This window comes from Trachymyrmex cornetzi, unplaced genomic scaffold (genome assembly GCF_001594075.2).
Source record: "Trachymyrmex cornetzi isolate Tcor2-1 unplaced genomic scaffold, Tcor1.1 scaffold385, whole genome shotgun sequence".
NCBI classification, from domain to species: domain Eukaryota; kingdom Metazoa; phylum Arthropoda; class Insecta; order Hymenoptera; family Formicidae; genus Trachymyrmex; species Trachymyrmex cornetzi.
This window is the reverse complement of record NW_017298586.1, coordinates 359,023-376,060: the sequence shown is the minus strand read 5'-3', so window position 1 is coordinate 376,060 and position 17,038 is coordinate 359,023. Positions and strand designations below refer to the sequence as shown.

At 35.2% G+C, this 17,038-nt stretch overlaps 1 protein-coding gene across 1 annotated transcript in view; it reads left to right on the top strand.

The window, feature by feature from the left end:
• The first annotated feature begins 778 nt into the window (after window positions 1-778).
• sfl (N-deacetylase and N-sulfotransferase sfl) overlaps window positions 779-17,038 on the top strand; it is a 140,936-nt gene continuing 124,676 nt past the window's right edge. The window contains exon 1 of the mRNA XM_018511714.1: window positions 779-1,498. The gene's annotated coding sequence lies outside the window, so the exon portion shown is untranslated. The remainder of the gene's footprint in view (window positions 1,499-17,038) is intronic.

Sequence of the window (17,038 nt, the reverse complement as noted above, 5' to 3'; positions counted from 1 at the left end):
TTACTCTCTCTCTCTCTCTCTAATCGAGAGGGCATCGCGTGGCAAGTCTTCATAGTGACAACGAAGAAGCTTCTTCTCTCCGTTTCACCAGTGCACCTCGCACGTAGTACTCTCGCTCGTGTACGTCTTTGTCGCGCCGCTGGATGCATTCGTTCTCTCGGAGAGCACCCAGCTCTCTCTCTCTCTCGCTCACCTGCGCCATCCTTGTCAGGTCATCCGCGCGCGCCGCAGCTCTCTCGCTTCAACACGAGTCGCAGTCTCCGTCCCGCTAAGCTCGTCACCTGCTCTCGCTCTCGCCGAGGCTCGCGCATCTTCGTCTTTCTCACACATCGCTCTACCGCGCACTACCGCTCTTTCGTTCGTCCCGCTCGCGCGACGGTTACAACAACGGATCTCTTTGTCCTACGCTCGTACTCTTTCGCTACTATGGCCTCTGCGGGGAATGGTGGAGACTGGAGTCACGGAAGAAGTCGGGTGGTGGGGGAAGCCGGGTGGGTAGCCGAGTGGGAGCGAGCACGGCCGAAGCGAAGGGAAGAACAGGAGGAGAGGGGAAAACGGCTGGCGGGCTAGTGGGGGAAAGGCAGCGTGTGGCGTAGCGGGGTGATCAGGGGGTGATGGCCGCGGCGAGAGGGAGAGAGAGAGGGAGAGAGAAAGAGAGAACGAAGGAGCGAGCGCGAGAGGGGCGGACGACCCCTCTAGCCGCTAGCCGGGCGATGCCACTCAACTGAATCCCCGCTCCGTTCTCGGGTTCTCGCGGCAGTCTGACGCCGGTCGCGCAGTCAGCATGGCTGGATTTTCACGCAGTTTTTCGCCGGTCCTCCCGTGCTGAGGGCCTCGGAGTAAACTACTCGAGTAACGTCGCACTCGCTCGCCGTCGTGCGTGGCGTCGATCTCGCGCCAACTCCGTCACGTCGCGCTACGTCTCCCTTCCCGTCGCGCGTAGTGCCCTGTCCAACTTACACGTTTGACCAGGAACGAGAAGCCCGAGAAAGGACGCCAGATGCTTGAACCTAACCTCCAAGCGCGAAGACCGCCCCGAGGGATCACGCTCGCGGCCGCGACTCGCGTCCAACGTGGCTTCCGTCCCGCCGATTTTATTACGCCGTGCTAAACCCACAGGGATCCAAACGATCTCTCGCAATCGATTCCCCGTCTATGCGATATTCCCCGCAACGCGTCGAGTGAAACTGAGAGAACAGAAATGAGCGGTGAGAAGTTCCGCGCGTCTTCATTACGAAACTCTCCGGGAGGCATCTCGATTGTGTCGTGTGGTGATTAACGGCGAGAGGGGCGAAGGAGAGGCAGCCGCGCGGTGCAGCAAATGACAGTGCAGTGAGAGAAGGGCCCAGCGATTCGTGGACAGAGAAAGAAAGGTTCTCCGTTCCGGGCATCAGGCAGTAAATTTTCATCTCGAGGGAAGAAGAAAGAAGATTCTCGGCTCCCTTGGAACCTTCTCGTCGGAGAAAACCGACCGAAATTCTATGGAATTTTCCTAACGGTGAGTAAGGACTATTGTCAACAAACCCGCTCCGAAAATTCAACGTAACAGTTCCGGAAGGGTGATGTATTCACGTTTTGTTTACTGCCGGACCTTTAAACGCGCGTCATTCAATCGAGCGAGACGATAAGGCGCGCGCATAAATAATGATCGCGACATCGATCGTAAACAAACCGCCGTACTTTTCAAACACGTGACGACTGGCGTAGCAAGTGTGCGTGATTGCAGATACGATTATTATTATCAGAACCGATGGCAGATGTTGAGTGCAAGAAATAAATAAGACTATTAGTCCGTTTAATTATCAATAAATATCACGATCTGTATTTTTACTGCGCACCTGCGATCGTCTAGATTTCTGATTTTTTTATCTGAGTCTCAGTTAAACGCTGTTTCGTATTAAATAAATGAAATTTATCGTTAACATGGATCATAATGCATAGCAAACGGCACACAGCGATTCTGTTATCTATTATTTTCTGTGAAACATCTTTTTTCTCTTTTTCTTACTCCGTGTATTATCGGCACTTTCTGCTCATTTAGTTATCTAATACGCGTGTTGATACATTTTGTTTTTATTTCTATTTTTCTTGTATACTGTGAAAAAAATTGTTCAGTTGACTAGATTAGTTATTTGACTAAATTAATTTAGCTGTTTTTATTTTTTTTCATTGGAAAGTGTACTTTCTAAAACTTTTAGAGTGAAATCTCGTTCTTAAAAATTGAAATTGAGCCATTCTCTTTCAAGGCTGGCTTAATTTTCACTCTTTAGAGATTTCATTCCAAAATATTTAGAGTATGTATTCAAGTCAAATATGATAGCAAAATAGAAAAAAATTATTTATTTAATTACATTAACTGAATTGTTTTTTTTTCTTGTCTTGTATTTGAGTCAAATATAACATATTTGATTTACATACATACATTCTTCATCGAAAGAAATAAAACTAAATTAATGTAATCAAATGAATCATTTTTTTTTTCAGTATACTTACAATGTGTATAATCAATTATGTTTAAACGCTTGAGTGGATTTCATTCCAGAGTGCTTAATAAGTGGTGATTTTCTCTCTCTTTTTTTTTCATTCCGTAAGTTGATGACGCACGTGCGTCACCTACACATATACTTTTACGAGAGATAAATTATCCTTTTTATCTCGGAGCCACGGAAGCGATAACTAAGATTCTTCACTTTATTTGTGCGTTTATGCTGTTCATTTCCAACAGCCGAAGTTCGAGACTTTAATCTTGAAGTACGCTTAATAATAGAGCTTGAAAATCGTTGCCGAGCGAACAACTTCGCTGACACGTTTGTTGCGCGTCATAATTTCGATGAACCTAACACGACAGAGTGAGAGAGGTGGAGAGGCGTCGCGTAGTCGCGAGTTCGCATCATTAAGCCGCTGGCTGCAGATTCTTGGATAACGTCGACCTCCACGTCATCGGGATCGGGAGGAAGACGAATGCGCCGCAATAATAGGACCGTAATTCCACAACTAGTTCGTGGTATTAAGCCGCGACCGTCGCCGCTGCGAATAGTCCGTCTTCATCATGATGAATTTAATTAGCCGTGACTTGCGTAATTAAATATTCGGTCGTGCACGCGAAAGACACGCGCTCTCACCTCCACCGATATTCCTGGCAAGCGACAGCGTGTGTGTGAATAGAAATAAATTCCGCGGCACATATTTCGCTTAATATATTAAGCCACCACCCGCCACAATTTTCTTGGAACAGGAAAATTGAGAGAAAAATTTTAAGAGAAAAATTTTTGGTATTTGTAATTATAATTATGTGTTACTATAATTATTATTATTACTACTATAATAGCTACCCAGATAGACAGATGTACATCTATTTTACTGCAACTTTACGTTGATTCGATCATCAAATACTTCATAGGTGAGCCGATTGTGATTCCAAATATTGTAGTCATATTTAGTAAATTAAAAAACGAAATACCACATGATGCAAATATGATTACATATAAGAAACAAAAATCTGATTCTTAGTGTCTCATATTTACATCATATTTGCATCATGATATTTCGTTTACTAAATATTGCTGCAATATTTCGAATCACAATCGGCTCGTCTATGAAGCATTGGATGATTCTAAGATAAACGTATAAAAGTTGCTGTAAAGTATATGTTCATTTGTCTACTGGAAATATTTTAACGAAAAAAAAATTTAATTATAATTTAATTTGTTTTTTATTTTCAGAATATATATTTATTAATTAACTTTATTACTTATTTTTATGTATGTACAAATTCTTATAATTATATAACGCAATTATAAATATTTTTGAAAACGCATGGAGTATCGACGGGATTTGAAACCTAAGATCTTTTGAGTGGTAGCCTACTTACGCTAACGTTGAGCTAATCGCACGCTTGTCTGAACACTTTTAAATTTAGCATATATTGAATTTTATTTTGTCATTCGTACTGATCATATATGTATGTAATATGCATGTATGTAATATGTATGTATATATAGGGTGTCTGATAACTCCTGACAACGCGCGTAAGCAGGTAGAGCGGACTAAATTGATTGTGAGACGAAAAGTCCTCTACTATTTTACAATTTTCGCAAGTTAACAAGATATTAATTATTAAAAATCGTCGAATATTGGTTTTCAATAATTTTTTACTCAAGTACTATTAAAAAACTTTACGAAAAAATAGCAAGAGACAAAAATTGTTTATTTTCTTATAGAATTGTGAGAATTTTTTAAAATTTTTTTCAGAATTTTTTAGTACCGCATTTTCTCATGTTGGTAAAAATTATAGTGTCTTACTTCATATGGCGTAAAATAAGGAAAAATTTACAAATCATTTATGCTTACTATAATCACATGAGGATTACGAATCCTTTCAACAAAATTTGGTAATCAAAATCGACATTTGTTTACCCAAATTTTACAGTATATTTATCTTACTTTATCCGACATGAAATAAATAAAAATTTACAAATCATTTATGGTTTTTATGACATCACATCAGGATCACAAATTCTTTTAACAAAATTGCGGCATAAAGTAAAGAAAAATTTAAAAATTATTTAAGCTTTCTATAGCATCACATGATAATTGTAAATGTGCGTCATTATATGATGTATTTCATTTAATTATGTATGATGTAAATATTTCATATAGTGATATTGAAAAAAGAATATTATAAATCTGAAGGTATATTTTCATACATATGTTTTTGTAATTCTATAACGAAAAATTTAATCATTCAAATAACCTAAATTTTATATTTACTTTAATATAAACGTTTTTGCTTTTATAATGTCATAAATGATCATAAAATTGGTCTAAATTTTCAGTAAATTAATTTGTGCATATCGCGATCATCATAAGTCTATCTGGGTAGTAATTAGTAATAATAATTATGTATAGTTTTATGAACAAATATATACAGTTGACACTTGAAAATGTGACTATAATAATAATTATTATTATCACAATAATAGCTGTAATTATTATAATTTAACTATAATTTATAGTTATTTTTCTAGAACAACCATAAAAAATATAGTTAACTCAAAAAATGACTATAAACTATAATAGTTAACAATCTGTAATAACAAGGCTGTGGAGCCTAGTCGGTTGTTGATGCTTAGTGTATATTTACAACATTAACATAAAAATTATAAAGTTGACATTTATTATTAAAAATGATAAGACATACGTTTCGACCTTTTCACATCAAGCCATCTTCAGTGTCACCAAATAAATTAGTATTACATACGCAAACGTTTAAAATTGTGTTCCAATGTCCACCCTATCAATAGTACATCAAATTTCTAGACGCAACGTATTCGTATAATGATGTTGATGAATCTTCGGTGGTGCGACTCCATGTTCAATATTCCATAATACTATTCATATGTATAAAGAGATTCTCATGTATATGATATAATTTATAACTGCCTTTTTTTGTAAATTGTTATATAATCGGTAGATTTCTGTCTTAGTTCACCATCTCGACAATAATCAACATTGTCATTTTCAATATATACATTGTCATTTTCAGTGACAATGTATATATAGGAAGACGATCGAAATAATTTATAAGTAGAGTTACTTTAAATTAAAATCAAAATAATTTAATTTGGTGCAAAACAGGTATTAAATATTCTAATTTATCCACTTAAATTTGCTTTTGCTAATTTAATAAAGATTTTCGCATATAAATTATATATATTCGATCTCATTTTGTAGTAGTGAGTAGTGATGCATTCGAGTGGTAGGTATTAAATATTCTAATTTATCCACTTAAATTTGCTTTTGCTAATTTAATAAAGATTTTCGCGCATATAAATTATATATATTCGATCTCATTTTGTAGTATAGTGAGTAGTGATGCATTCGAGTGGGACGAGACGAGGAAATACCGATACCGAGATTTGGTCTCGACAAAAACAAATGATTGATACGATTTTCTCATCTCGATGGGTCGATATTCTCGCTTTTCGAGATTCTCGAATTTTATCGCGAGACATTCAAGAATATCGACTATCTCGTTTCATTTTCGTTTGTAAAAGGCCAAAATGGAAGTAAATTCGCAATTTGCAAATTGTGTACGTTAGACCAATGACGGTGGTAATGTTTATTTCTTATTTCGATATTTCTCCGATTTTTTCGAGACGAGACCGAGACGAGAAAAATAAATAATATATGATAATCTCGGAAACGATATTTTTAATGATACGAGAAATTCCGAGACGATATTCGAGATTTTCATATCGAAATGCATCACTAGATGTGAGAAAAATTTTTAACGAAGAGCGCGAAAATGGCAATTTACTTCTAATTATTTATTCGTTTCAACGCTTCCAAATTAACAGAGCGAATGATAACAAATCGATATTGACAATAAGACATCATAAAAATAGTTCTAAATAAAAACCAGTAACCCAAATTGATCTCTATTAACGATGTAAAATTATTTTTTGTAAACAAAAGAGGAAACGTCATATGATATTGTAAAATTAGATTGACATTAAAGTAATGGTAAAAAAAAAGTATGTACATTTGTGCTATAACAGATCATATCATATTTTGCATGACACAACGCATTCACTGGAGGAATTAGACTCTGATGTATTCGGCGTGGATTTTATGCTTTCTCATGATGCGGACGGTTTACTAATAGCGACATATTATGTCCCACTGCTTTTCTAGCCATGTCTAGAAGCATCTTTTTCGCGCTAGCATGGTCGTCTTTAAATGCTGCTCGCCTTTAATGCAACGTCGTACGAACCCTCGTCAGGATCTACACCACGGGGATGTAGTAAAAATTCCACGTTTGTAGAGTACTTTTCAGAGAGAAGAAGCAAGAGAGAGAGCAGGGTAAGGCGAATAGGTTGGAAAAAGTTGAACAAGGAACGTCCGCACTAATACATAGCAGGAGAGACTCTAAAGGCACTGTTTTTAGCCAGGTAAAACGCGGATTCAGCCTGCAGCTTGTTTTCCTATTTCTTCATTTCGTTTAAGTCACACGTGTCTACTACATTTTATAGCAACATTACGAAATAGGATTAAAAACCAATGGAACAACCACCGGAATGTGTATCAATTTAAAACGGTCGTGTATATAGAGTGAATAATAGGAACCTGTAGATTTCCAAAATGAAATAATAATATGAAATATAACTCTTAAATTAATTTATATATATATACATATAACATTGAATGAAAAGAATGATTTTGTTAAAGTATCTAAAAATTTAGCCAGATACACATCTGGATAATAGATATATATCTAATTATTTTGATGTTCCAACAAAATTATATTTTCTGATTTGTATATCTAGCTAAATTTTTAAATACTTCAACGAAATCATCCTCCTTTCCATGTAGGAAATAGAATATTATTTGAGTACATCTGATTGTAAGTATAATTGAGTAACGATTGTATAGCAGACAAAGCAGCTCACTGATTCTTTAATATGATTGGTTCTTGCTTGCTCTTAGTTCTTTGGTGGATTTAAATGTAGAAACCATTGTAATAAAAAAAATACTGAACGCTCACTAAGCTCCTTTGTCTGCTGAACGCTATTACTCAAATATATTCAGATACTCAAATGTCATTCTACTTCCTATTATTATATACCAAGAAATTAACATTTAATTTATATTTTATATCGTTATTTCATTTTTGAAATTATTAGGTTTCCGTAACTCACCCTGTATAACACGATCAATTCGTTATTAAAAATTTAGTTATTAATTTGCTTCTTTTTTTCTTCGTCATTTAGCGGGGTTTCGAATATGGATTAGTGATGATTATACAAACGGAAATTTTATACCAATGTCAGCTTATTTAAAGTAGTTGCGTCACGCTGTCTTGATATTGTGATGTAATATTCATATCGACGCTGCATTGAATTGTAACGAGCCGATGTCAATCGTTTTATTTTGCTCAATATAAACTCGATATTCAAGAGTTCAATTTTGACGCCACACGCACTCGTTATTATCTAGTACTCTCTAAATCTGAATCAGTGTATAATAACCGACATTAATTCTAAGTACTGGAAATTAGTAAATGAACCGTGAAATCCTTAACCTAGCTAACCTTGCTTCAGTGTATATAAATTTAATGTATGTGATATTGGAACTAGCGTGCAAATATCGGTATTTTAATTATATATACTCTCTAAATCTAAATTAGTGAATACTCACTGATTACCCAATGGTATACTTGGTACTGGATAATCATCAGTGAATTTTAACTAAAAAAGAAAGAAAGAAAGTTTGAGTATTATGTAATCAAAATACCGATATTTGCACGTTAATTTTAATCCTCCAATACCATATTCATTTATGCAAACAAGGTTAGTTAGATCACATAGTAAAGGTTAAGAATTTCATTCATTGATTACACTTGATACTGATATCAGTGATTACCCACTGATTCAGATTTAGAGAATAATGCTAAAATTTTTTTTCTTTCTTAGTTGAATTTCACTGATTCAGGTTTAGAGAGTAAAGATATTTATTTGCCGCCTACCATTTGTCTCAGCATTACTGTCAAACTCTGACATGATTCGTTTAACGACTCTCACACCCCGGATCGTTACCGAAAATTGTTCCCGTGCGCGAGAGACTTCGACGCCGCATCTCGCGTGCCGTCGACCTCGGGCATGCCGCGGAGTCGTAGAAATTCCGGAAGCGCCGATCCTGGCTGGCGAACCGTTTTCGTGACATTTATCTCGCGGCAAGTTCGTGCTAACATTGCGCACTTCTTGTCGAAGTTCGAATGCAACGCTCGGATAATTCGCATTGAATTAGACAGAGGAAGAGAAGGAGAAGCGGTGGCGGAACGTGGTGCGGGAAGCAAAAGGGACAGAGATTCGTTCTTTTTCGGGTTTTGATACGAATTATCCGAGTTTGCCTATCTTACCCTCAAGATTACCCCTTTTCACGGGGGGCCTTCGGCGCGGAGGGCGCGGAGGACGCGGAGGACGCGCTTCCCGCGTGATGCGAAAAGTTTGAATGGCTTTCGTTACTGGATTTTCCGGGCGACGCGCTTCGCTACATGCAAATTCGGAGATTTTCCGCCCGCCCGCTCTCGCGACAGTCTTTAGGGACTTTGCGAGGCGCTCCGAATTGGGTTCACGAACCCACGGGATTTTACCGGCGGTAATAAGGTACAGTGTAAGGATCGTTGTAATCCGTATTATCCGCATCGATCTATCCTTATAGCTACCTCGCCAGGCACATGTTACCTACTATCTATTAATCGAATGATATGAACGAATCTCAATGTATATCTGATCCCGATGACCTATGTGCGTAACGCAATCCGAGTGGTACGCATTATTAACGATTCATCGTGCCTTGTTCATGTTCAATTAGAATTCAACATCCACGATACGGATGATGCAGTTCGATACATTGATTACATAATTCCACCTTAGGCTAAATCGATAGCATATATTTAGCTAGGGATTATATGTCAGAGATAATTTTCAAATAAAATTTTATCCTCTGTTGTTTCTGTTAAAATAGGGGAACTTTATTGTTGCTATGTAACTTCAAACTTGCGAAATTATAATTAAACAAAAAATAACGAACCTATTTAAAATACGATTTAATTATTTGGTTAAAAATATAAAAAGTGTACATGAGGATAAAGAGATAGGAAAGATTGAGAGAGAGAGAGAGAGAGAGAATTTTATATTTTGAAATAATAAATAATTATTTTAATTATTTATTATTTTAAAGTATAAAATTATTGAATTATCGAATTGAACGAAAATATTTGAAGAAATAATTTCTTTATTCAAATTAAAATACAGGAGCTACGAGCCAAAATAATATATTTATAACAATAAGAATTACTAATGTACAATGGTTATGTATTAACCTGCATGATTGGAATTTACGTATAATAACATTAAAAATTAAATTATGATAAACGGCTCAAATAATAAAATTATAACATATACAGAAAAGAAACGAGCCGAAATAAAATTAGTCACAATGTTAAAAATTATAATAAACAAGACATTTCGACTTATCACGAGGTCATCTTCAAATTGTTGAAATAAATTTCGGAAATGTACGGACAATTTTACAACATTAATATCAAAAAATTGTCTGCTGATAACGATACATGTATGTAATTCGGCGGCATATATCCTAGCAGCGTTGTAAGTACTACTTTAAAGATGGTAACAACCCTTAACAACCATGCCAAGCACTCAAAACTCGAGAGATACATCAGAAATTCATCACTGATGGTTTTTTTGTAATAATCTCAATTCGAATGCACCTCATAATTGCACAGTATTGACGTACGTTTGTATTAAATTCGTTCTTTGTGATAAGAGAACCAAAAAATTGAGCTTATTTTACATATATTAGACAGATAAAAAAAAATTTCTTTAATATTAATTCTTTATGTATTTTTTCTTTATATGTATATATTCTTTATATATATATTCTTTAATATTAATTTCTTTATATATTTTTGAAAATTAGCAGAAAAATATTTAAACATTATTATCTAATATAGCTAATAATTTAGTTATTTATTTTGGAAATGATGCAATATCTAGTTTCGGAAATAAATTTTTATAAGGTATCGATGAAATGTAAACTGATTTCAATCGATTTTTTATATTTCGAAAAAAAGACTCACTATCAAAATAAATAAGATTTATAATTTTTATTATCACGAAAATTTATTCGATTTATAATTTCTATTCCAAAAATAATCTTAAAAAAAAGAACTAAAAATGCAAGTAAATAAAAAATTTAATTTTTAAGTTTTAATAATTCTGTACAACAGTAATTTAATCAGGACTTAATTATCTGCATGTTTATTATGCTACAAATAATGATTTCCGATAATTTCTGCTAAAAATAAATTAACTTCAAATTTATTATACAATCCGTAATTAATAGAATTGGCGTATATTTGAGATATTTTGTATATTATTATATTACGTATAGAGACTTTTTTCCTTTTTCTACTAAGGAGAATCATAAAATGATCTGACACAAATTTGTTTGTCATGATAGAAGAATGCCGATTTTTTTATTCGAGCCGCATGCGTCATTCGGAATCTATCACGTAGTAAGTATGCAAACAAAGAAGTAATCGTCCATTACAAATCCGATTAATGCGTGTCATTGTGCTGTACCGACCGTGATTAGCGTGTCATACGCCAAACTAATTGACTCACTCGAGCTGCATCCACGCTTACGTGCACCGCGCTTCGCTGGTCCGATCGTCCGATCGTCCGATCGTCAAATCCCGTCGTGAGTTATCATCGCATCGCGCTTCCGGATTCATGCATGATAATTGAGCGCACTCCGATTTATGCCGCGGTAAAACGACGAGTTTAACCCGCCAATAGCGCTGCTGGCAGTCTGCCGTCGATATTCGTATAATGACGCGATGTAGCGACCCGCCGCTATATACGTTCATCGGCCCGAGAAGCGTAGGCGATGAACTCCTTTACCGCACCCACAGTATTATCTTAAGTTGGCACCGATATATGTCATGAACTCAGTCGTGCTTGCCCATTATGCGTTTTCCGTAAGTTTCTGTAACGCTTTCATTCACGGTTATGAATTGCGATTACACATATCGTTATTTCTCGGCTCGTTTTTATTTTCAATGAGTTTACTTTTATGTATTAAACTCGGAATTAAACGTGCGTCATGGATATGCAAATGTGTTTCTGAAATGTTGACAAGTCTATTTTTTAAAATATGGGCATGATGTTGGATATAAATAAAAATGAGGACTATACAATATTGGAATAATAAATGGAACATTTTTTATTCATATGAAAAATAAAAAGATTTAAATTAACGCTATAGACATATCCATCTAAGTTTATCCCATATCGAGTTATTAACGCTTATCCATTAATAACTGGATATGTCTATATTTGTACAAACGGATCTAAAGCTTTGCTGAAAACAGTACATTTATTTGTTCTTTATTTGTACAAATGTATTGAATATTTATTTATTTATACATTGCCTTAGGTAATATTTATTATTCCAATATTTGAATTCTTCTTTTAAAAGTTGTTCACAAATAATTTATTCATATATGGAATTATTTTAAATTCGAAATTAAAATTATTAATTGGAAACTAGAAGCTCTTGAAAATCTTGAATATTAAAAAAAAACTTGTTAAAAATGTTCGAGTATTTGAAACGTTTAAAATTCTTAATATTAATATTTATATCTGCATATAAAATAGAGAGATGAAGTAATAACATAAAATTAAAAATTATGAAAGGGTCGATGAGAGTACATCGAGATGAGTAGTGTGTAAATTAATAATCAATAAAATATATTTGAATTTATATTGCTTAATACTTCGTTCGTTCTTTAGTAAGTTTCGTCTCAACTTCGTGCCATCTTCACCGAAAAAAAAGGTCGCATACTGTCAGAAAGACTGAAATAGAGTCACTCTTAAATTGCTAGGAATAAAAGTTATATTGTTCCATTGTGATCAGAATGAAGGACCGCCAAGATGGAGCTATATGTAGATATTGCCTCCAAGTCGTGCCAGGAGCGTGATACTAACATAATTGACTTAACAGGTTGGGAAAGCTATTATAGTGGCGCTGAAACAGTGTCATATTTTGAGGCAAAAAGTATAATGAAATTATAATAAATCTCTTTTACTCAAGGAAAAGTTATAAGATTTTTAAAATAGACTCTCGTTCTTTAAAAGTTCAAAATGCAGACTACAAAATAAAATATCCGTATGCAAGGAAAATAACAATGATGAGATAACATAATTAGAAAATCCTCAGTTAAAGAATATTGTCACAGTATATCTGAGTCGATTGGAAGTCAAAGATAAAATGTGCTTTGACAATATTCTTTAACTACGGACTTTCTAATTGTATTTTTGATTCAGTAATCTGCATTTTTAATTATGTTACGTCAGTCTTACGTTCTTGGCACGGTTGGTATTTGGAGACAATATCTACATAAGTAGTTTGCCTCTATCTGACATTTCTTCATTGACATTTCGACTGTACAATCGTCGCTCGAACAATACAAATTTTTTTTAGTTCTGACGACAATCTAAGATTCCATCTCAGTCTTTCTGATAGCATGCGACTATATTTGTTCTTCGCTTAAGATGACTCGAGCAGAAACGTATGAAGAAACGAACAAAATATTAAGCAATATTAGTTCTAATATATTTGATTAATTATTAATTTGCGCATTACTTCGCTATATTCTCATCAATTCATTCACAATTCTCAATTTTTTACTTTTTCGAGCGTTCCGTATACTTTTATTACAATATAAAATATGAAAAAATAAAAATATCTTCTTAAAACAAGATAGGGTCTCAAGATTTTCAACACCTCTCTCTCTCAATACTATTAAAGACTATTGAAATATTCAAGATTTGAAGAACATGTTCAAATTTGAATAATATTCAGAGCAGAGAGATTTTTGTTACATATTTGAAATTATTCAGCGTTTTAAACTCTTTACTATAATATCTTTTTCGAAATTCACAGTACGTTTAGCAAAATGAAACATAAATTGATATCAATCTTGCGCGTTTAATTTATCGTTTATTTGCTTGATTTATTTAATTATAAAGAATGTTTTGTTGCAACGGTTTCTGTATGAAATAAATAAAAATTAAAATCGAGTGAAGTGAAAATAGATCGCTTGGCATTGATGCCAATTAAACTGAGTTGTCAATCATATCATTTGTATACTCTCATTTCATCACTCTTAAACGAGATACGATCTCGAGTCCTCTCAAAGAGTGCTCGGAGTGATAAATCACACGAGGGGTCTTTCTCTTCGCCCTTGCCCGTACTTCGCAAGAAACTCGAGCCAATAAGAGAAACTTCGCAATATCCACATGTCACGCGGCATATAATTTTCCAATCGTCAAGCGCGCAAACTTGTTGAGGAACGCAAAAGGCTTGTTCGCGTGAGGAGCGCAAGGACACGTAATTCGAAGGCGCGTACGATGAAATATCGAGATTCTATCACGTCAGGTCGGTCCGTTTGGTCGGCCCTTCGGAGGTAAGGTAACCATCTCGCGCGCGCTCGGTCGATCGTCTCTTGATCGGGAAGTAAACGAGTTCCCGGGGCAAACGCTCGCTCCGTTCGGTCAAGCAAAAGCGAGGGAAAAAAGAATACGATGGTAAGGAACGGCGGGTATAAGGAAAGAGAGGATGGCTACGGAAAAGAGAGGCCGCAGGAGGAAACACGATGGCAGCACGCATACCTGGCGTGCATCGACTACCTATACCTACCTGTTCTGGGTTAACTCGATTGCCACGATTGCCGTAATGCGTTGTTGGTATAACACGGGAGTCGGTGTGTATTTGTCACTCTTGAGTTCATTGACCCAATTAAAGGGCGCGTTTAAAGAACGGCAGCTGGCATTTCAATTGCGTATCATCGCAATTTTGCGGCCTCTTTGCGTTTTTTAAACTTTCCACGAAAGATCGTAAAGCTTTCTATTTTAGTAGTTCATACTCTAAAGCAAATAACAGCAGTTATGGAAAGGGCGTTCTGGTAGGGTTGTACAGCTGCTGGTATTTTTAGAAGCTCGTGGTGCGAATATCCAACTCGGTGGTCAGACGGCATTCTTGAATTAATTATAATGTATCGAACATTTCTCGTGAGCGCATGTATATCGATTAGTTTGCACAGAACATTGTCTAGTTCAGTGTCTTTTTCCACAGGGTACTCCTCTTCTATATACCATGTCTAAAGTTAGCTATGAATTTTCAATATATATAGTTTATAAACTATTATAATTAGTTGTATATTTTTATATATTATTTTTCGAATTGAGAATCATTCGGTTTTAACATCGAATTAACTAATCTGGTTTTTATTACCTCAGACGAACGATCTGAGAAAGGTTGTTGACCTATGTAGGATCTGACGATGTAAGTAACGTAGCCACTGTTTAAATTTGGAATGCGACGTTCCACCGCAGCTTCAAAATACCGTCATATATATGTTTTTGTTTTTATATCACATTTGTCTAAATCTGCACGTCAAAGGAATATACGTTATATATAAGTGCGCGCACTAACGCACACTTGAAATAATTACACGCAGTTATTATTGCGATCGCAAGTAACATTGATTATAAATAATGGAAACAGAGAACATTACTTTATTGGATTTTTGCGAGATACGTAGATCTGTAAATAGAACTGAAATATTTCCTTTGCCAATTCAAATGGAAATATTTAATGCTCTTTCGGGAATAAACAACAACGTGCGTATTATTTGCATTGCTCATTACGCAGCTGCGCTATGTGTACAATAGAGTTGCGAACGTAATCGAAGGATGAGTCGACCGATTGAATTGCAGGAAGGGTGGTCGTCTGGGTTATAAATCATAGCTATTGTGTAATTTAATTACGTTTTCGGTAATCGGCAGCTGCAATCGATTGCGCTCAGCCGAGTGTAATTTGCAAACCTAATCGCCTGTTGCGGTCCGCGCGTAAGGTATAATACCAGTTTGTCAACTATATTACTGTGTTTGATAAAGTTCATGTTAACGTGTCCATTAATGCAAATCGCGCTTCAAACACTGTACGATGGAAGGAGATGATGGTGTTGTTGGTAAACTCCAATTAAGGCGCGTTGTTAAAAGCTAATCTAGACTGCGTCATTCACAACGAAGACTTTTATTTCTACTCTTCTTTACGATAGAAAAGTGTATATTTTATTACCTTAATAGGAAATGCGTTAACCCTGTTAAATTGTGAAAGAAATGCAGCTCTCAATTATCAAACCTTCTTAATCAATGAACCTATTGAAGAGTACGCAAATTTATTAAATTACCGCTCTGCGTGGATTGGCTGAACCAATCAGGCGTACATAATAGGCGGATAATGTAATCGTCTTAAAATTGATTTTCCGATTGGCCCTCTTGCCGCAGACAATAGCGGATAAAGTTTCTAAATTAAACAGTGTCACAAAATTACTACATGATCTTAACTCTTCGAGGGTGGAAGTTTTCTAACAAAGAAACTTAAACAGGATCATGTTTTTGAGGATTTTTTAAGTCGCTAAATTCGATTCTGGTCTCAGAATTAAAAAATTTCAACTTCGAAAAAACAATTTGATTATTGTGAAACTCAATTTTAGGTTTTAAGATGTATCGCTAAGTTTGAATGTAGCTTGGAAATAAATCGAATTTCAAAAGGGTAGTAATCTCCAATAAAAGAAGAAATAATGTCACAGGGTTTATAATCAGAGTTTAAAAATCAGTTTGAAAATCTCGGTATTAAATATTTGTATGGCATTAATGAGCTCCAAATAAAGCGAAACTGGAAACATGATGTTACTTCACAATTAAAAATTTCCTAAAACTGAATTGTGTGTGTGAAGTAATCAGATTATTTAAAAAAATTTCTGTCCGCTATTATTGAATTCACCATTTTGAATTTTTTATTTTTTACCTCAAGTTTAAATAAAGCATTATCAAATTACCCCATAGATCGAGTTTCATAAAAATCAAGCGAACAGTTTACAAAATAAAAGGGCGTAACCGCAAATGGAGGCAACTTGTTCAGAAAAGGGTTAATGATCGGATGCTATTCAAATAGGATTCAGTTTTCACACATAGGTATAATTCACTTTGGCTTGAAAAATATATTGCAATCAAGAAAAAAAAGCTTACATACATATAGTTGTGCAATTTAAAATCAAATAAAAAGAGAAATATTATAGAATTATATAAATAGAAACGTAAAATAATATATTCTATTTCGATTGTTATAAATGCAGAAATAATCCGTACAATAATTGCATCAGAATGTAATGAATCTTACGTATCATATTTTGTAATGCGATTCTGGCGAAAGAGCATTCAACTCGCCCGTAATACGTCAATGAACCTTTCTGCATCCAACATGCATCCAACATGCGGAAACGTTCCTAATGTTTATCCGCTTGCCGATCAAGTCGCGCTTGGTTGCACAATATTCGCAGATAGTGCGACATGCGCGTTGCAGCGACCGATACAACGACGTG